The 19,118-nt window shown below is 38.0% G+C and overlaps 1 long non-coding RNA gene across 1 annotated transcript; it reads right to left on the reverse strand.

Annotated features, from left to right (window-relative positions):
* Positions 1 to 751: 751 nt before the first annotated feature.
* Positions 752 to 14,374, reverse strand: LINC03043 (long intergenic non-protein coding RNA 3043). Its single transcript, XR_008536559.1, has 4 exons — positions 14,008 to 14,374; positions 11,303 to 11,359; positions 5,444 to 5,517; positions 752 to 1,022 (listed from the first exon to the last, which is right to left on the reverse strand). It is a non-coding gene; the product is annotated as a long intergenic non-protein coding RNA 3043 (long non-coding RNA).
* Between the last annotated feature and the right edge of the window lie 4,744 nt (positions 14,375 to 19,118).

A 19,118-nucleotide genomic window follows, 5' to 3' on the forward strand; every position in this document is an offset into this window, starting at 1 on the left:
TAGAAAATTTTATAAAACCACAACAACACAATGTCTTCACCAAATTATGTAAAGTGTTACTATTTCCCATAATGGTTTGTGGGGAAAAAAAGTATACATACATATAACTATTTAAGCACTTACTAATTTAGCAAATATTTATCTGCTATCTGTTATGCAAAAAACAGTGAGGTATACTTGCATATTTACAAAAATAGAGCTATTCTATAAGGAAGCTTGATATGTCTATTGTCCTAGCTCTAGGAAATATTTATTTTGATGATTTTATTTTTTATTTTTTTTCTATTTTTGAGACGGAGTCTTGCTCTGTCGCCTAGGCTGGAGTGCAGTGGTGCAATCTTGGCTTACTGCAACCTCTGACTCCCGGGTTCAAGCGATTCTCCTGCCTCAGCCTCCCGAGTAGCTGGGATTACAGGTGCATGCTGCCACGCCCATCTAATTTTTTGTATTTTAGTAGAGACAAGGTTTCACCATGTTGCCCAGGCTGGTCTGGAACTCCTGAGCTCAGGCAATCCACCCGCCTCAGCCTCCCAAAGTGCTGGGATTACAGGCATGAGCCACCACGCCTGGCTCTTTTGATAATTTTAAACCAATAGGTATGAAATAGACTATGTAAAAAGGGAAGTGAAATCTAATGGTACAGCTTAGAAAAATCCTCAGATAAAAGAATTTTTCCCAGAAAAACAAAAGCAAACGATTTAATTTTTAAAAGATGGCTAAGAAAGACAAAAAGAAAATCAAAACGCCAAGGGAAATTCTCAGGATTTAGGTTAAAGGTTGTTTTAATCTACAGTTAATATCTCGAAAATTCTTCAGGATTTTCTACTAACATTGGTACATTGAAACAATGCCTGACATATTTTCTCACTATATGTCTTCAACAATGCATGGTTGCTAATGACAGCATTTGCTCATGAGCCTTCCCTGCAGGAGAGATAAAGCCTCTGGGGTGAAGAATTTTCTACAACAGCAGACCTGCCATAGCTGATCTGTCAGGGTGAGTCAGACAGGCATTCTGCTCCCTAAGGATGACAAGAAAACAAATAAAAATAAAAGAAAATGCAAACATTTTCACAAAAGGCATTTGGCAAATTAGTAGCTGCCCTAAGGAATTCAAAGCAAGGGCAGAAACTATTAGCACTTCATTCACAAAAATCTTTTGATTTCAATATTTCAAACAGATAAATTAAACCATGTATTATGTCTTCTGATAGTTCAACTGCACAAATACATATTGTGGAAACTTGGCCAACATTACAATGATTTCATTCACATGCAGCTCATGCTCATTTTTCATTTTTTTGATACAAATATTTGTCAATTTCTACTACTGCAAGGCACAGTGCTAGGCACTGGGGAATGCAATGATGAGCAGAAACCAACAAGGACTGTATCTCCATCCTGCGGAGCCCACGCAGTTTAATGAGGATGGGGAGGCAGGCATAGTAATTAAAAGTTCCTATAAGCACATGAGGAATTGCAGTGGGCACAGATTTGAAGGAGAGATATGTGGTGCCTAGAATCTATGATTGTAGTATTTTAACTAAACCAGAAATTGAAAACAACTTCTATAAAGAAGTTCTGAAGGACCCTTAGATATTAACTAAGCAGGGAGGGAAAAAGTTATTGTGAGCAGAGGAAACACCCATGTCCTAAGGCATGGTGGCAGGAAAGGGTATGATCAGTTGCGGGGGCTGAAGAGGCCATTGTGGCTAACACAGAGAGTGCCAAGGCACTGTGGCATGAATGGCACTGAAGACATGGGGGATCCACATCCTAAAGGGCCTCAGAGGCATGATACAGAGTTCTGTCTCTACCCTGAGAGAGAAATAAAGTCAATGAAGCATTTAAAGGGCATGTTTCTGCATGTGTGCATCTGCTTGTGGGGGTGTCATGCTGTTTGAGAGACATGACATCATCAGATTTGTTTTTATTCTCTATTTAATCGTCTCTTAATTTTACCAACAGACAGCTATCCTGTTAACAGTTTCTGTACATGGTAAGAGTAACTGGGGTTGAATATAAAGTGGTTTTACATCTAGACTGTGGAAAGTACAAATAAGTCTGCATAAAAAAACACTCACAAGTTTTGCATTTTTTTATGTAAGACAATGCAACTGAATGGCTTTTTAAAATGTACAATTTGTATTCAGAGATAGTATAATTTGCTATTCTTAACATGAAGAGAATCAAGGAAAACCGCCTTCCTATTAAAACCAATTAAATATTTGAATCACCTTTAAGCATGTACATTACACTCTTGCTCCTGATCAATATAATGCGTAAAATATTCTGTACCCACCAGTATTAGTTACATGCAAAGAAGAATAGTGTCCCCCTTTTTTCCCGGGAACTTAGGAATAGTAAATGCACAAGAGGTTAGAAATATAAAAATTCTGAATATATTCTGGGTATACCAGGCTGAATAATGCACTGAGTAATAACATATAGAATGACAATAACAATAACTTACTGTTATGAGTGACTTTAGTAATAAAAAGAAATCAACTCATAGAATATTATCATTTCAAGTCAATCTAGTAATATAGTAATATACCTATAGAATTAGGGACAAAATTATACATGTCATAACATTTCCAGTTTTTAACTGATTGAGTGCATGTTATGTGCTAGGTGTTTCCAACATTTCATATTATCTTTGTGAGCTAGTTGTTTGCAGGAGGGGAACTCACAGAGCTCGAAGCCCAGACCTGCTGAAGCCTGAGTGTGAGTAATAGAACCTCACTTCATCCCACCTCTATGTAAACACCCGAGAAGGTGCTAATTTTGTTTTGCAGTAGTTATTTGCACCTAGTGAGGAAGCAGGCATGTAGCCAGAATTTCCAGAACAGCCTAGCTGATGCCATGAGGAAGAAAAAAAAAAAAAACTAGAGAAAGGCAAAGGAAGCTTCTCCTACCTGATGGTGTTCTTGCTCAATTTAGGCAGTATCATCTGAAGCTATGTAATTTCACAGCAATGCTAAGGTCACATGAGAAGTCACGACTGCCTCTGAAACCTCACTGTGCTAATTCCTGTTTTACGTATCTGTTCTCTGTTTTTTCTACCTAAGTTTCCTAACCATTTGCCATTAAAATCTTATATCTTTCTGTTGACTGCATTCCCATCCCATTGTGACAATATAGAAAGTATTACACTCATTTTATAAAGACACTGAAGCCCTAAGCATAACAGTCACTCCTCCAAATTAACCAGCAATAATAATGAGGTTATAATAAACACAACTATGTCCTTTGCATATGAAACTGTTAGGAAAGGGCAAAACACTGAAGACACACTTCTATAAATGTGTAATCGTGACACCGTGTGGAGAAAATTTAGGTTGTTTCTTTTGATGTTACACAAGAAAATCATATGTGATAATATGAACATGTTTATTTTACCATCAAATAAGCTCTATGAATACAGGAAATGTGTCTATTTCATTCACCTATTTAAAGCCAGCGTCCAGCAGAGCCCTGTGTGTCATAGCCACTTAATCAATACTTAAATTTTTAAATTTTCAAATGCCTATTGATTTAAATTATTTCATTACTTCATTAAGGTGAAAAAAATGTAGTTTGGTTATTTGAGGAACATAAGTGATGTTTCTGTGAGGGTGTTTTGGATGAGACTGAAATTTAAATTGATGGACTTTGATCAAAGCAGATTGCTGTCTGTGGGTGGGCCCCATCCAATCAGTTGAAGGTCTAAATAGAACAAAAGACTGCCCTTCCCAAGCAGGAGAGGATTCTGCCAGCAGACTGCCTTTAGATTTCAACTACAATACCAGCTCTTCTCTAGACCTCCTGCCTGTTGGCCACCTGATGCAGGTTTTGAACTTGCCAGCCTCTATAATTTATTGAGCCAATTTTTCAAAGTAAATTTCTCTCTCTTTCTACACACACATGCACACACACACACACATACACAGCCTATTGGTTCTGTTTCTCTGGAGAACCCTGACATAATACAATTAGTATTAGCATAACTTTTTAAGGATATGGGTATTTCAGTGTAAACAATCTTAAATGATATACAGACTATTAAGATGAGGTGGAAAGAACATGAAGTAGAAAAGTCACAGGGCCAGGTCCAAGATTTCTCTATTTATTTATTCATTCACTTCTTTATTCATTATATACTTTCTGAGCATCTATGATAACCCCAGACACTGTTCCAGGAGCTGAGGGTACAGTGGAGAAGGAGGTTGACCAGCTCTTTCGTCTTATGCTTGTTTAAAACTAGTGGAATAGATGAGCAATATATAAGTCAACAATTGTATTAGTCAGAGTTCTCTAGAGAGACAGAACTAATAGGATATATTTATATATGAAGAGGAGTTTATTAAGGAATATTTACTCACACAATCACAAGGTACAGTCCCACAATAGGCCCTCTGCAAGCTGAGGAGCAAGGAAGCCAGTCCGAGTCCCAAAACCTCAAAAATAGGGAAGCTGACAGTGCAGCCTTCAGTCTGAGGCCAAAGGCCCAAGAGCCCCTGGCAAACCACTGGTGTAAGTCCAAGAGTCCAAAAGCTAAAGAACTTGAAGTCTGATGTTCAAGGGCAGGAAGCATCCAGCACAGGAGAAAGATGAAAGCTGGAAGACTCAGCAAGTCAAGTCCTTTCAACTTCTGCCTGCTTTATTCTAGCCATGCTGGCAGCTGATTAGCTGGTGTCCTTCCAGTTTGAGGGTGGGTCGGCCTCTCCCAGTCCACGAACTCAAATGTTGATCTCCTTTGGCAACACCCTTACAGACACACTCAGGATCAATACTTTGCATCCTTCAATCCAATCAAGTTGATACTCAATATTAACCATCACAAGTAAACAGACAAGTTACTTTCAGAAAGTAAAGAAAAAATAAAACAGGCAGATACGATACAGAATTATTTAGATTGGGTAATCAAGGAAGGCTTCTCCAAAGAGGTGACTTTTGAGTAGAAAGATGACTAGAAATAAGAAGCCAACCATGCCAAGATCTGGAGTCAGAGCATTTCAGGCAGAGGAAACAGCAAGTACTAAGGCCTAGAGGCAGGAGAGTATTTGCCCAGAGTACTTGAGACAAATTCCTTGGCCTCTCTGAGCCATGGTTCCTCATCTGTAAATTAATGGTGATGAGACATACTTTAAGAGTTGTTGTCAGAATGAGATAATGTTTATAAGGTCTGAAGCACAATTATGGCCTATAACAGAAACTTGAAAAATGGTCATTATTAAGGGAGTGTAGCAGAAAGGTATAATTTAAATTGGGAATAGGGGAGCATACAGAAATGATTTTGAAGGAAATTTGAACTAAACTCTGAAGGATGAACCAGAGGAACCAGAGACTGTCAGATGGTGAAGGAGGAGAATATTCTAAGCAACATTAACAACACACATGTACACTGTGCATGCACACACATGCGTGGTCATACACACACACACATCACACATATCCTTACTTCACTGTGGTTTTGTTGCTGGTGAGCAGGTACAGATTCTTGACTTCACCGCACAAAAGAACTTGAGAGCGAGCCTAAAGTAAGAGTAAGCAAAGTTTATTTATTGCAAAGCAAAAGTACATTCTGAGAGGCAGAGCAAGCTACTCAGAGGCAGACAGCAGCTAGTGCCTCAAAGGAATTCCTTTTATGGGAGCTGTACATACATTTTCATAACATACGACCTGGGAAGGTCAAATATGCAAATGCAGACCTGCAGCTGGAGCATGCGCTTAGCAGTAACACACATCGCATGTATCATGCCCCAACACAAATCATGTGTATCATTAGCATATAAAATCTCCACCTAGGGGTGCTTTTTTAAATTATTGAAATGAGTAAAAGTTTACTAAAAGCTAAACCTTGATTCTAGCTGCATATGCAGGACACCAGAGAAGCCCCTGGCCACCCACTTTCCTTTCTCCTCCCCCTTCCCTTCCCCCAAGGCAGGAATTTGTACCTAATAGCTTCTTGGGCTTTTGGTGCCGATTGGTTGGAGAATGGGGAAATTCCATCAGGAATAAGAAACTTTTGTTCTCTTTCCCAGGCCACACTGGATGTCAGGAACTTGTAACCATCTGGTTAGTGGTCTGCTGGTACCCTGTAGGACTGCTTACCTTGCAAAAGAGGTGCTGATGCACACAAGGATGCAAGGGATGTAGGGCTGTCTGTGGAGGGGCCCGCGGGGCTTCACACAAAGGGACAAGTCAGTATAGCCCCGATATGATTTGGCTGTGTGGCCCCAACCAAATCTCATCTCGAATTATAATCCCCACATATCAGAGGAGGGGCCTGGTGGGAGGTGATTGAATCATGGGGGCCAATTTCCCCCTTGCTGTTCTCATGATAGTGAGTGAGTTCTCATGAGATCCTGTTGTTTAAAAGTGTGTGGCACTTCCCCCTTCTCTCTTTCTCTCCTGCTCCTCCATAAGACCTACTTGCTTCCCCTTCGCCTTCCACCATGATTGTAAGTTTCCTGATGCCTCCCAGCCAGGCTTCCTGGACAGCCTGCAGAACTATGAGTCAATAAACCTCTTTTCTTCATCAATTACCCAGTCTCAGGTAGTTCTTTATAGCTCTGTGAAAATGAACTAATACAGCTCCCTAACCTTACTTATCTTGCCTCAGTTTGACTGTTGTTTTTAAATTAAAATCACCCTACTTTGAAATTAGAACAAAACCACAAAATTTTATTAATTTACATACCAAATCTTTTAAAACTCATAGGTCTACTTTATATTGCTCGCAATCCAGGAAGAAAAAAGGAAAAAGGGAAAGTGAGAGAGAAAAATATAGAATATGAATGGCAGAGAGAAAAAGCCAAGACACACATGGAGAACAATGCTAGAGGAAGTAAGTGAATCAAGAGGCATTGAGGCAGGAAGAAGAGTGTTGACTTAGGGAGAGATGGAGATGATGGTAGAGGGAAGAAGTGGTCAAAAAGGCGGAGGAGGAGGAAGCCGCACAAGACACATCCCTGGACTCAGGAAAAAAATCACCCAGTCGTCTGGAGCTGAGCAGACCAGGCAAAATGGCAGCATGCTAACCTTGAAAACATTCTGGAAAAAATTGCTTAAAAAAATGTATATATTAGTTTCTGAAAAAATTATCTTTGACATTCTGACTGAAGGAATTCATGTTCCTCATTCAATATGGAAATAAAACAAAATGTATTTCCATGCGACAGAAATATTTCTCACATAACAATTTTCTTCCTTTTAATTCAAGAAACCAGGAAGGAACTTTGCCATGAGAAAAATGGAAGAGAATTTTTACTGGCCTATCACTCATAAACTATTTTTCTTCCCCATTTCTTATCCTTTACTTTCTATTTCACCATACTGCCTTATCTGGTCATGTGTGTATGTATCTCTATCTATCTATCTATCTATCTATCTATCTATCTATCTAATATATGCTTTCGTTTTTCTTACTTTTCCCTCAAAACATACGTGCCCTCTTCAATTATTTTGTGAATGTTAGAAATCTATTAAAACATACCATCATTGGCTGGGCGCGATGGCTCCGGCCTGTAATCCCAGCACTTTGGGAGGTCGAGACGGGCAGATCACGAGGTCAGGAGATCGAGACCATCCTGGCTAACACGGTAAAACTCTGTCTCTACTAAACATATAAAAAATTAGCCGGGCATGGTGGCACGCGCCTGTAGCCCCAGTTACTCAGGAGGCTGAGGCACGAGCGTCGTTTGAACCAGGGAGGTGGAGGTTGCAGTGAGCTGAGATCATGCCACTGCACTCCAGCCTAGGTGACAGAGCGAGACTCCATCTCAAAAAAAAATCAAATAACAATAAAAAAAGTTATTATTTCAACATGATAACCTATGTTCACTGATTATGTTTTTATTCATTCCTGAGAAAAATTAATGTGAACTGTTCATTTTATCACAACTCAATATCAACCCTGATTTTATTTTTAGCTCATTGCTGAAACTAAGAAATGTCCATTGACTTTCTGAAAGCAATAGCATAATGCTTCTACTTTTGTCATTAATGACAGTGATTGTGATAGATGAGCACCTCAAAGTTTCTGTGCGTAAACATAGAACTAACTCAGAAAATTGTTCTTTAAAAAAAATACCCACCTGTTATTAATATAGTCACTACGTAAATAGTTACTCAGTCTTAAGACGGAGGAGTATGCAACCTCACTAACTATAATTGTTTACTAAAATAAATATTTCCATGCTATCCATAATGCTTTTAGTAAAAAAGGGAGGCTCATAACAATTGTAGTGCAAATTAAATCTGAATTTAAAAAACGCATAATTCTAATTGTTGAATTCCGAAAATAAATAGCCCAAATCATTCTTTTTTTTTTTTTTTTGTATTTTAGAACTCTCGAGAGATATGTGAAGGAAGGGATCCAGAATCCAAAGTAAAAGTCCACCACATATTCACAGCTGTGGCATCTTCCACCGCCTAGAAACTTACCCAGGAGTAAAGGCTTTCCTAACTCAGCAGCCTTAATGACTTGCCCAGAGGAAGCTGGTCCAAAAGGCGCTCTCCAGGTTAGTGTAGTTTGTCCCTAAGCAGACTTCAGATAGTAGGCTGAGAGTGCATTTGGATGAGCTTACTAAATGGAAAGCCTTCCTTTTTTTTTTTTTTTTTTTTTTTTTTTGAAGTTCTGAGTGGATGCTGTAACTTTAGTCTTCCTCCAAAACTATTTGGAATCTCTGAAAACCTTCATAAACTCAAGAAAGGACCTATGTTTCTCATGGTCTCCAAACATAGTATTGCCAAGACGCTGCTTGAACTTGTAGGGTGTTTTCTCTGACTGGGCTGCCTTCTGGCACCAGATTTTTTTCTGCAAGATTAGTCCAGAATACTGTGGGAAAGAGCTCCCTCTCCTGCCGCGCAGAAGGTAATGCTACTGGATACGATTGCCTGAGTAGGCTAACTGCTTCCAGAAGCCAAACTGTTTAATTTGATCACGTGAAGTTTGCACTTTAGTTTGGATAGATCTTTTCTATATTTATAGTCCTTGATTTGTAAGTCCAAGTTTTATATATAAACAAATGCATAATTAAAACATCCATTCTAGATTGCTTGTATAAACAAAATGTATAATTTGCACATTGACTACAGATTTTCTTCAGAAAAACAACAATTACTTCGTATGTGCTTTTGGAACTAATAGAAATCTGTTCAGCTGTGATTTATATGCACTTCCAAAGCGAGATTGTTACAGAGGAAATTGTGGCAGTTAATCAACATGCAAATGACATGTTTATGTATGACTTAAAATGAATTTAGACAGAAGTATGAATGCCAAATTTAAATCTTTAGCCTTGCAATGAAAATTACACAAACCACAGAAAGATCTGACTTACCTATAGAAATATTGAAGTTAAGAGTTTTAATTAATGCTTTCCAGATTAATACTTTTCACTTGTTGATAACAGGTCAAATATGAAATAGAAAAACTCAAAATGCTAGAAGTAAAAAACCACTTTTTTACTCAAAACCTTTCCTGTCACCTTCATCTGCAACATGTTATGTTACTCATTCTAGTAAATAGTTTTTAGGCATGTCTTCAGAATTCAAATGAGTATATCTATGATATGGTTTGGCTTTGTGTCCCCACCGGAATCTCATCTAGAATTGTAATCCCATAATCCCTCGGTGCTGTGGGAGGGACCCATGGGAGGTAATTGAATCGTGGGAGCGGTTTCCCCCATGATGTTCTCGTGATAGTGAGGGAGCTCTCATGAGATCTGATGGTTTTATAAGCGTCTGACATTTCCCCTCCTGGCACTCATTCTCTCTCCTGCCACCCTCTGAAGAGATGCCTTCTGCCATGATTGTAGGTTTCCGGAGGCCTCCCTAGCCATGCAAAACTGTCAGTCAATTTCTTTTCCTAATAAATTACCCAGTCTCAGGTATTTCTTCACAGCAGCGTGAGAACAGACTAATACAATCTAAGTGGCCATACTGACAGAATTATTTTTCTCTATTTATAAATATTTGAAGTACTGCAGTTTCTGAATCTCAAACATGAAAGTTATTTTCACATTTATTAGGAACTTTACAAGGTTTTAAATAAAAGAAAGGAGTTGTTATGAAAAAGAATGAGATGAAAACAGAAACAAAAAAGTAATTAAAGCAATTCTCAGTAGTGTCCCTCACCTGTGCTTTATTTAATTCTCACACTGAATTGGAAAATCCCCAAATTAATATGAATTAACATTTATTGAGTGTTCCACAAATGTTAGCTACTATTATCTACTAGGCACTGTGCTGATTGCATTACATTCCTTATCCCCTTTAAACTTCAAGACTTCAAGGAAATTTAAGCAAATTGAGGCCAAAAGAGTTAAATAACGTGACCAAACTCACACTGCCAGGAAGTGGTGGAGCTGTATTTTCAGCCAAGGTCTGGCTCCAGACCCCATGGTATTAACCGCTACCCTGTACATTTCAGACTAAATGATTTATTAACAACTATGATTTCTCTGACAATGCTTTGACATTTCTTTTTCTTTTTCTTTTTTTAGACGGAGTCTCGCTCAGTCGCCCAGGCTGGAGTGCAGTGGCGCGATCTCGGCTCACTGCAAGCTCCGCCTCCCGGGTTCACGCCATTCTCCTGCCTCAGCCTCCCGAGTAGCTGGGACCACAGGCGCCCGCCACTACGCCCGGCTAATTTTTTTTGTATTTTTAGTAGAGACGGGGTTTCACCGTGTTAGCCAGGATGGTCTCGATCTCCTGACCTCGTGATCCGCCCGTCTCAGCCTCCCAAAGTGCTGGGATTACAGGCGTGAGCAACTGTGCCCGGCCGCTTTGCCATTTCTTGAGTACACTACTGGTTAATGAATTTTGTGTGGAACTGAAGTTAGAGTTAACAGAGCCAGGATAGCATATAAAATGCCAACAAGAAAAGAGCCCCCAAAGGAGAAATACTAGCTTTTGATGTGAGAGACAACAAAGAGTCAAAAGAGGATAAGTAGAATGAAGACAAGTGAATTTGGTCAGATCTGGGCAGAGATTAACTTAAATGACAAGGCTTCAGTATAGAGAATGGGATGGGTGTAAGAAAATTCTATATATATATACATATGTATATATATGTATATAATGTAGTTATGAGGTGGAAAAGAAGAAAATAGTAATCAAAAAGGTGAAGATGGAAAGAAGGAAAAGAGAAGAAAACAAGAGAGTAAAATGTATTTAGAATTTTCCATGGGATAAGCATTTTTATGTCACTGCATATAATTTTCATATTAACTGCCAAGCACATAATAACTTAGAATACTTTTTCTCATTTTTAAAGATGAAAGTACTAAACAACATTTTGGAGAAGACTTACCTGATAGAATTTGAAGAGCCAAGACTTAAACTCACATCCTTTGATTCCAATACTGCCCTGTGGGTTTAAGCATAAAGAGGGAGGGAACTATAGAGAGATGTCCTAGATGATTTTGAATAGATATCATTTGGTTGCTATATTGAAAATATTTTGGATATTACTTATAGTTATGATACATATTTGTTAAACAAAATGGAAAAAACATTTTCTAAAATTTCCTCCTGTTTGTTGCATTCATTTTAAAAGAAAAATACTTATACTTTTCTTGTTGTGAATTGGAATGCATTTTTATAATTCTGAAAATGAACTTTTTCATTTCTGTTTATACCATCGTAGAAAGGGAGAATTATGCTTGAAACAGAGTCTGTCAGGCATTGGTATAGATCCCTTTCTGCATCATTTGGGTCCAAAGGAAGAGGAAAAGGGATAAATCATGACCAGCTAAGAGATCCAATAAATTGGAGGAAATTAGGAGGTGCACACTTTTTGTTTGGAGACACTATTTTCTTTGTTTTGACTGACAGCCCAAAATTATCTAAGATAGGGGTGTGTGTGTATGTGTGTGTGTGTGTGTGTGTGAGACCTGAAAACAGTAAGTCAGGAGTATGCACCATGATCATTGTGTCCTGGGCACCAGTTAAGGTCCGAGCTCCCCAGATGGTGAGCGCCAAGGGTTACATTGAGATCTCCGCTTATTCCCAGATACACTTGCTATGAGGTGGCAGGTTAAGTTTGGTCTTCTTTCGCTCCTCTTTTATTTGCTCTACATGGGGTAGAAATCTCCCAACGTTTGTGGAGAGTGACTGTCACTATTTCATATTTAACTGCACTGGTGAAGAGTTTATTTTCCTTTAAAATTGTTTTTATTTTTGTTAAATAACCACTTTGTCATTTTAATGGCAATCTGCATAGAGGGAGTTAGATATGCGCTAATGTTGTCACCTTAAATCTAAGTTAGTTTTGAGGGAACCATTATCACACATTTTGAATGAAGTTAACATCATTCAAAACTAACATGTGGGAAATCCTTTAAGTGATTGTTTTTTGCAAATTTGCAAATCTAGAGTATATCTCAAAATACTCTCAAGTATATAGCCTTGTATTCATGAAAGAATCAGATTTTAAGTGAGGGATTTTATTTTCCTCCAAATAAATGGATTTAATGTTTCTCTTAATTATGTGTCACAAATTGGACTAAAATCTCACAGGGCCTGCCTATACAGGAATCTAAACAATACCAGTTTGTAGAGTCCAGGGGAATGTAAGAAAAATACTTTTTTCTTTTAGGTATTTATTCAAATAACATACCATTCAAGGGATTCATTTGTAAGTCATTTAAATAATTTTAAGGAGGAAGTCAAATCCTATACAAGCTAATAAATTATAAGCAAATATTTATGAAAGTTCATTTCACTGCCTATGGGAAGGTTACTCTTCCTCTCTTACTCGATTGTTCTATACTACTAAGAAAGAAACACTGAAGTTCCCTGTGGATGAATAATCAGTATATGCCCACAAAGACTGGAAATCATGTTGTTTGGAGACATACATCTACAGCCTCACAACTAATCCAAAAGTCACAGACACATATTGGTTGATTGCACTTCCTTCCCTTTCTCAAGATTTCCATTTCTCATCTCTCCTTTGAACCCATTTTCTTCTTTTCTGTTCCTCATCTCCACATGTTTCTTTGGTCTATTTAGTTTTTTCTTCAGGTAATCTCTCAGTTTTTCAAGCATCTTTATTGTGTATTTTTCTGTTAGTCTCTCTTTCCTTTTACATAATCTGACATTTACGCTTTCTCTTTTTTGCCCATTATATTATCTGCCATTTCTATCTCTTATTAAACCAAACTAAATACAGCCTGAGAAGGACTCCATACTTCTATATTTGCATCCTTGTGGATGAACTGCAACCTAACTGAATAGGTAGACAAGATTGAAAACTTAAGAGTATGCCCTGTAATAATCACTGAGTCTTGGCCAATCCCAGCAGCCATATTTCAACCAGTTATACACTGCTGAGCATTCAAACTGTGTTCAATAAGGCAAACGCCAAGCTGTAACCAATCCAGCTGTTTCTGTACCTCACTTTAGATTTCTGTACCTCACTTTACTTTTTTTGCCTATAAATTTGTTCTGGCCTTGAGGGACCCCTGGAGTCTCTCTGAATCTGCAGTGATTCTGGGGGCTTCTCGATTCACGAATCGTTCATTGTTCAATTAAACTCCTTTACATTGAATGTGGCTGAAGTTTTTCTTTTAATACTCCTATCCTTATTGTCCCCATTCTCTCCTTTATAATTTCAACCACCCACTTCATCCCTCTTCTCTTTCCCCCAAGGATAAAGCACTCCTGTAATTCCAATTTACCTCCCATGATAAGTAGGTTCCACTGTCGTTTTTTTCTTTGTTTGTTTTTGGTTTTGCTTTGGCAATTCTCTTTCTTTCCCAAGGAATAGAAAAGATTTAATTCAGAAACAACATTCAAATTATCATTTGCTCTAGTAAGTATAATTGGCATTTGTTAACTTTTAATAAAAGGATATTTTAACCATATAAAGGAGCAGAGCTCTCAGTCTTGTTGCTGATGAGAAGCATTTTGTTCTCCATTATAAAATGTACTCTTCCTCTGAGACACACATCATGCTTCCTTGACACAAGCCAGCCTTCTCCTTATTGCCATTGTCTTAGTTTCTGATCATACCTCCATGTTTGTCAAAGAGTAGATTTCTGCTTCATCCTGTGTGATTTCAGGAGCCTTGGTACAAACCCTTTCTGCTCCCATTACTTCCAGTAACTTTCACCATCACTCTCAGGAAGCCCTCTCTCAGAAGCGGATTTCTGCCTGCTTCACTTAACATGTCTCAAGTTGGATACCCAGCGTGGTCCTCCTACTGAAACAAGAGTGCCAGCTATACCAACAGAAAATCTTTTTACATGCCTAGCTGATTTGGTTCAAAATGGAGGAGCAGAGAGCCCAACTCTGAAGTGAAAGCAGAAACACTGGGCAGTAAATGACAAAATTAGCTTTGCTCTCAGTGGTTTCTGACAACCCCGTGGCAGGACTGGGGTGGAAGGAGGAAGGAGATAAAGCCTAAAACCTTAATACAGCTTGGACCCCAGAGTACTAAACGATCGGAGCAAAGGTGAATGAGAAGTAAATCCTCTCCTTTAGAAAAGGATCAAAAAGAAATATGTCTGTCCAGAACTTGGTGCCTCCTTAGAGGATTTATAACCATTAGCAAGCTTTCTCGCGAGTCTTTAGTTCAAATTTTCACCATTTTTCTTGTCTGAAGAAAGTTTGAGGGAAAATTTTAAGTTAAGTTAGTCCTGGCTTTAGTTTTCTAAAAATAGAACTTCAAGATATTGAAAAGATAAACCTTAAAATGAAGAAACCCAGAGAAAGGATTATAGAGCAGATTTGTATAGTTGAAAAGAGAATGATTGAATCTGCAGGGAAAAGAAATTATCCAGAATGTGAAAGCACAAGTAGGAAAAGTAAATGACAGAGTAAAAGAAATATGCAGCTATTCAAAGTTCCAGAAAGAATAGCAGAGACATTGGAAGAGATGGTGGCTAAAGCTTTTCCAGAACTGTTAAGGGACATCGGTATTTAAATTCAGGAAGCTCAATGAATCCCAAGCTGAAAACAATTAATTAACACCTAAAACCATTATAATGAAATTGCAGGGGCCCCTAAGGGCAAAGAAATTATAAGCTATAATTTTTTGCTCTCAATGATGTCACTGTCTGCAGTAGGGTAGAAGACCCTGAATTTCCTGTTTTACGGCATTTATTTTTGGAATGAGAGGCCCTCATGACTGTTGCGTCTGTTAATCCTGGTTTCCCTCTCCATCCCACTTTCATTTCCCCATAGCACTCGTTAATAGGAACACTAACTCCTGCAAACCTATAATTTCATTCTGGCTCCAGTGAAGTCCTGAAAATCCAGAATCTCAAATACAGCAGTCTATCTAAAACAGGGTGGAGACTCAACATCTCTCCTTCCCAACGCTGCTCTTTGTGATCCTCTAACTTTACTTTTCAATCGTCGGTGCTTGTCTATGTCCATTGCATATTTAGCTGACTTCTCAGCACATGCCTCATTTTTGTTTCTCTTTTGGACCCAAAGGATCATCATTTCTATGAAGCAAAAATGAGACGCAAAACTGTACAGGTAGAATGACCTTTACCTCCACTCAGCACATAAAAACACACACATACACACAGGCACACATACTTGCACACATTTCCAAAGGGCTGTTAATGTTAGGATAGGAGAAACCACTGGTAGGACATCAGAAGAACTGGAATTTAAAGGAATAATAAAGTGATGAATCAGCAGAGGTTAACTCAGGTAAAGAGATGTCAAAGATGTAACTTGGATAAGAGCAACTACTCTACTAATGAGCTTCCATCTGGGAGATGTCAGAAGAATGTCACTGAAAGAAATTTTTCTGTTTCTTCTGAGTAACAGAGACAAGTTCTTTTAGTATGATGTCATTTAGTCTATACAAACTTCTATTCCTTCTTAACTCTCTCATGAATTGACCTCCTGGTAATTCTCATTCACTGAAAGCTTGAGGATCTGATTCGCAGTTTTCATCTCTGCCTCAATCTTCATTTTACAATTCAAAAAAAGTGGAAATCTCATGCAGCACTACATCTACTGTTTCCTTGGCTTTCTGTCTCCAGTGATCTTAATGGTCTTCACCTCCGCTCCACTTTAGTTACAGAAACTCAATACCATACCCTAGGCTTTATCATCACCTGCTGTTTCTCCACCTCTGAAATCTTAACCTGAAAGTTCACTATTTGAGTACAGATTCTTACTCTTCCAGCTACTCTTCCAGCTCTTGCATTCTGTTACTTCCATTCAACATTAATTTTTACTTCACAGCGATCTCAGTTCTTTTGAATCAACTTCTACAAAATTATTTTGATATTCACATCCTTTATAACTCAGTTTAGACCTCAATGATTCTTCTCTTATATTCCAGGTCCTACAATCATACCTCTTAAATATTCCAGGAATCTCCACTCTTCTCTCTATTTCCATTATCACCACCCCAGTTTAGGTCACCATTACCTCTCACATAGATTACTCAGCAATATCCTCTTTGGCCTTCCTGACCCTAGTGCTTCCAAACTCCCTTTCCAACTCATTCTCTGCACTGCAATGAGAATTATCTTTCTATAATGCAAATGTGGCCATGCCATTCCCGCTTTGAAAGCACTTTAATGACTTCCAGTTGCTTCTGGAATAAACTACATATTCCTAAATATCGCTTATACATTTTTCATGATCTGGGACTTGCTTTCCTCACAAGCCTCTCTCTTAACCTTCTCATTCTATCTCACCCCATATTTCAATAGCCTGAGATATGTTGGGTTTACTGAATTTTCCATGCCCGTTCCCACCTCTAGGCTTTTGCACATGTTTGTTCCTCTTCCTGAAGCAGGATTCTGTACTTCATCCTCTTCCTGTGTTACTCTCCCAATCCTAATCATTCCTTAAGTCTTGCCTTAAGAGAACACATCTCTCAGGAAGTTTTCCTTCTGCTCTGAGTTACACAGCCTTCCCCATGTACCTGTACTTCCCCATCACCATACTTAATATAGTATCTGCCAACTGTCTCTTAAATTGTGTGCATCTCTCATTAGATTGAGATATGTGAGGCAGGGATAGTACCCTCACAGGATATCACAGAGCATAAACCACATTAGTTGCTCAATAAGTATTGAATGAATGAAAAAAAATTTCCAACTCAGAGAGTCAGATGTGGAGAAATTTAGCAGAAATAACCTTCAATCAGGATACTCATTATGAAATTAGAGGATTTTGATCAGGTTATATACCTGAAGAATATGGAACCTTATCCACCATCCTGGAAGGTTACTGGGAAAAAATTCATGTTTCTAAAATGATTATAAAATTTTCTTAATATTACATTAAATGAGTATTTATAATCTACAAATTATACACTTTTATCTACACTGAGATTTGCACATGTAATCTCCACACTAGGCACTATAAATTATTGTCCTGATTTTAAATCAGCTTTTTTTCTGAAGAGTTTCCTTCTTATTTGCCTCAACACAACACAATGGAAGGTGACTTCCAGAGGAACAAGAAACAGTTTTATATCAAATCTCTCATGACTTGCCTAATGATGTACTACAGATCTCACTGGTCTCTCTACATTTCTGACAGAATTCTCCATCCTCCTCAAAACACTGGATTTATAGAAATACTGTATATACCACAGACTTGTCTCCTTAAAACTTCAGTGCCAAATGTTCTTAGGCCATAAATGTCTGAGTTGACAGAGGACATTGATACTCCCCATGCAAGTCTCTTTTCCTATAAAAATGGAAGTGTCAGATTATGATAATTCTCTCTCCATCAGATGCCTATAAAAAACAAATTGAAGGAATATAAAAGTTAGCAAGAAGTATGTAAGAATAAAAAAGAAAATAGCAAGCTTTAAACTATCCAAGGCTTTCATAACTGCTGTCATTTTGATGACATAGTTCTTACAGACCATTAGGCCATATCCAGCTTCCCCCAGCTGACAAGTCTGAGGTTCCTGCTGCTCTCACAATTGAGTGATGTGTCTGTATGAAGGAGAGAAGAGCCTTGTAAGAGGCTTTGTGTTTTTCATAACCACAGGAAAGTTGGTAAGATCTATCTACATTAATAGTTTCAAACATGGATGATCATCACAATTGTTGTGGGGGGGATTGTTATAAATTTCTAAATCCCATTCCCAATATTCTGGGATCCACTAGGTCTGTTTTTGTTCGTTTGAGTATTTTTTTCCTTGTTTTATTACAGTAAAACTTTACATACATCAAAATGCACAGGTTTCTTTTCTTCACCCCTTTAAATTAGTTAATTATTTATTATTAGCAATCCATTTTAAGTCTTTATTTATTTATTTATTGAGACAGGGTCTCACTCTGTTGCCCAGGCTGGAGTACAGAGGCACAATTATGGTTCACTACAGCATGGCTCTCCCAGGCTCAAGCAATTCTCCCACCTCAACCTCCTGAGTAGCTGAGACTACAGGCATGTGCTACTTTTAAAATTTCTTGTAGAGATGGTGTTTTGCTATATTGCCCAAGCTGGTCTTGAACCCCTAGGCTCAAGTAATCCTCCAGTCTCAGCCTCCCAAGGTACTGGGATTACAGACGTGAGCCACTGAGCCCGACCTATTTATTTATTTATTTTTGGCTTTTAGCTACACCTATGTGGATTGCTTTTAGTAACTTACGTATAATTACCATATGCATCTTTAAGTTATCACAGCACTTAGAGCTAATATTTTGTCCAGCTGACTTAAATGCTAGAGCTTAACTCCATGATCCTATCTATTCCCATTTTCTGTGCTATTATTGTTATAGATGTCAAATCCATATACACTATAAAACTCATGATACAACCTTATCTGATTTTTTTATATCAGTTACATAGCATGCTGAATATGCTAATAACTGAGTGCTGTACATTTCAATATTGCTAAGAGAGTAAAGTTCTAATGTTCTCATCACCAAAAATGTTAAATATTTGAGATGATTAATACATTAATTAGCTTAAACATTCCACACTGTATTAAAAAATCATACCATCACTTTGAACCCCATAAATAGATACAACTATAATTTGTCAATACACAATTTAAAACCAAAAAACGCAGTTGTCTTTTAAAGAAATTAAGGGAGAAAAAAAGGATATCATTTTAAATGCATTTACGTATTTATCTTTTCTTCTGCTCTTCAATCTTTCCTGAAGATCTGAGTTGTTTAGTCATT

The sequence above is a fragment of the Pan troglodytes genome, chromosome 6 (assembly GCF_028858775.2).
Source record: "Pan troglodytes isolate AG18354 chromosome 6, NHGRI_mPanTro3-v2.0_pri, whole genome shotgun sequence".
Taxonomy (NCBI): Eukaryota; Metazoa; Chordata; class Mammalia; order Primates; family Hominidae; genus Pan; species Pan troglodytes.